This window comes from Larus michahellis, chromosome 12 (genome assembly GCF_964199755.1).
Source record: "Larus michahellis chromosome 12, bLarMic1.1, whole genome shotgun sequence".
Lineage (NCBI taxonomy): Eukaryota > Metazoa > Chordata > Aves > Charadriiformes > Laridae > Larus > Larus michahellis.
In genome coordinates, this window is record NC_133907.1 from 14,776,961 (window position 1) to 14,780,285 (window position 3,325).

At 50.5% G+C, this 3,325-nt stretch overlaps 1 non-coding gene across 1 annotated transcript; it reads left to right on the forward strand.

Moving 5' to 3' along the window:
• Positions 1–2,954: 2,954 nt before the first annotated feature.
• Positions 2,955–3,026, forward strand: TRNAE-UUC (transfer RNA glutamic acid (anticodon UUC)). The gene has a single exon. It is a non-coding gene; the product is annotated as a tRNA-Glu (tRNA).
• Positions 3,027–3,325: the final 299 nt, after the last annotated feature.

The following is a 3,325-nucleotide window of genomic DNA, read 5'->3' on the forward strand; positions in this document are numbered from 1 at the left end:
TAGGAAAACACCTGGCCAAGTGATCAGTCTATTGGGCAAGGAGGAGAAGTGGAGCAAAGGAGCACCTGTGACACCAAGTCCTGCCCTCCACTCGTGCAGCAAACCCTGTTGGGCATCACTTCGGTAAGCTGATCAAGCTCCACCTCAAAAATCATTTAATTCCTTGCCCTGGAGAGATTTGCTTTTCAGATATTGAGGTTTGGGAGCAGGTAGTCTCTCTCCGTGGATTTCCTCAGTGCCCAGCAGAAATCCTGGCAGGGCCTCTGGGAGTGTCTGTATGCTAAGTAGCTCTAATGAGCACTAATTACATCCAGCACATGGGCGATCAAGCTCTTTTCTGAAATGCATCGGAACAGTTCAGCATTTTCTGCCATGTCTGTATTCTGTGCCCCCATTTGCTTGGAAAGTACAGCCAGGACAGGGTCTGTTCGCAGAAACTCATTATTTCTCTCATTCCGTGATGAGAATTCACTTTCAAAGAATTCTGATAAGATGTTGGGAGGCAACGCATGAAGCAACTGGCAATTATATCCTCCCTGAACATTTTGTCTGCAATGCTACACCAGCATCACGACAACGACTGGGAAGCCTGGGCTTTTACATGAGCAAAACAGAATGGCATGACACGAAGAAACACTCCAGGTTGTTCTCTCCGGAGCAAACCATCACTTTACAAATGTACTCGGAGAGACCCAAGTTCGGGCAGAGCAGAGCTGACATGGGTGAAGAGTCTAGAGTTTACCTGAACATATTGAAGAAGGAAAAATAAAAATCAGACCAGCCTTTCCAAGGAGGATTGATAGCAGCAGAAGAGGAAGAAGGACCTGTACAGAGGGAGGAAATACTGTGTGATGTGTGGGAATAATTATGAAGAATCCTGCACTTCCAATGTTGGGCAAGAGCTGTAGAAGAGCAACGGGAGCGTGCTGTGAACACCAGTCACCTGCATCAGATACTCCTCTGTGCTTCCAGCTGGAGTGGTCTGGGCAAATGTGGCTTCATTTTGAAGGCTGAAGGAGGCGGCTCAAGCTCTTTAGGTCTGGCCCTGCTCAGCATCTCCTCCCCTCTGCGGTGGGAGGAGGCATGCAGCGCTCATCTTCCCCATCTGTCCATGAGTGGTGGTGGTTGAACAGCCATGTTGTGTGGCCGTGCAGCCCAGGAAAACGCCCAAGAGGTTTCTCTGCTGGTTTTTTGGAGCACGTGGTCCTGCAAGCTGTTTCCCTGTGTCCATCAGGAGCTGGATGTTCAGAGTTGGAGACCACAAGTTTTGATCCCTGGCTGGGCAAGCCACGGCGCTTTTAGATATGTGTGTCTTCGTGGATGTCCAGACATGGACAGACTGTGCAAGTTCAGCCAGGGGAAGCAGTTGGGCTAATTCTCATTTGTTTGTTACTGCAAACTGGGTTTCCATGAAAAAAAAAAAAAAGATAAAAAGAGAGAGAGAAAGATATCTTGCAAAAAATGTCCTAACTGAGAAACAAATACACACCTACGCATCTCCCCTGGAGCGAGACCTTCCTGGACATGTCTCTAGGAGAGGTCCCTTTCCTTGGCAGCATTAGTCAAACTTATGGGGTTAATGCCTAGGTTTTTTAGCTATTGCTTTTTCCTGATAACTAAAAATATTCTGTTGGGAGAACAAATATTTTCCAGTCATGCCTTCTCAGTGTCCCCAGTGAGCTGCTGGTTGTGTACAGGAGACAGGGCGTTAATATTGCTCTGGAAATCCCCGGCCTTGTGGAGAGCCCAATGGTGACCGTGCAGCCCCATGGCTTTGAACAAGGACCTCTGGCTCATTAGACAGACATCGTTACCCTGGGAAGTGTCAGCACTTAATCAGCCTTTGTGGCTACTCCATCCATCTTGGCTGCCATGACAATTCAGAGGTATGGAGAGGTTCCCGGTAAACCATTCAGACCTGCCTCCCCCCCTCAGTTCTTGAGGTTTCCCTGGTCAGGGGAAGGAGGGACCATGTCCTACGCATCCCTTTCTAGGCGTCCTCATTCTGTCCTTTGCTTCACAGAAGCCTTTCTACTGCAGAGCCTGGTGAGCTATCTCCTGAGGTCCTGGTGGTGGGCCCATGGTGGAGAGGACTGCTGGGAGGTGCTGCGGGGAGACAGTTCAGCGTGCCGAGCAGCTCCAGCCCCTCAGCCACAAGCGTTTTGTTTTCATCTCTAAGTAGCTGCAGAAGTGTGTGCCTATCAGTAAATCTCCATCATCCCAACTGCTGCGTGTTTCCTCAGATAAGGGTGCCGTGTAATGGCAATTATGTTTTCATTTGTTGTGAGAAAACTTAATACGCAGAGTGGCAGAAATGTTATTCATCCTCTGTTAATTATCAGCTACTTACTGTAGGGAATCATGCAAAAACAAAAAAAGTGTAATCAAAGGAAATAAAGGGGAAGCAGCTCGTGCATTTGCCTTTATGCTGGTTGGAATTAGCTCCTGCAATGCTCGGCCACCAATTATCGTTAATAACGCTGCATGGCCCAGTGTGTGACCTTGCCTTCGGCTCCACAGCAGCATCCCTGAGGCGATGGGTGCAGGGGCAGGTGCCTGGGGCTGCGATCCAGGGGTGCTTCATGCAGTAATACTCCTGTGGGACTGGGCTTGCGTGGACTCTGCTTGTCCCACTATAAGCTGTGGAATGGAGCTGCAGGAGAGTCCCAGCAGAGCCCCAGATGGATTAAGGAGCTTGGGCTGTTGCCTTTTTTACATCACTGTGTTTCGTAGAATCATAGAACGGTTTGAGTTGGAAGGGACCTTCGAGATCATCTAGTTCATCTAGTTCATCACAGGAGCTCTGCTGCTGGAGAAGCCCCTCCAGGCTGTGGGATGCCCCAGGAAAGAGAAGGATGGGGTGATGGTGAGGATGGCTATCCGTGGGTGAGCCCAGGAGCAGGACTAGCTGTCCCTGTAGGTCCATGGCGAGCAGATGGCAGAGGCAGCCGTGGTCCCACATGGTCTAGCGGTCAGGATTCCTGGTTTTCACCCAGGCAGCCCGGGTTCGACTCCCGGTGTGGGAAGCCAGCTCTATTTCATATTGTGCCTGTTTTTGGGCTCCGTCGGACAAGGAAGATGCTGATCTGCTGGAGCAGATCCAGCGCAGGCTACCAAGGTGGCCAGGGCTGGAGCACGGGACAGAAAAAGGGAGGCTGAGGGATAGAGCTGGGTCTGCACCCCAGAGAGAATCACAGAATCACAGACTGGCAGGGCTTGGAAGGGACCTCTGGAGATCATCTAGCTCCAACCATCTGACAAAGCAGGGTCACCCAGAGCAGGCTGGACAGGAATGCATCCAGGGGGGTTTTGAATATCTCCAGAG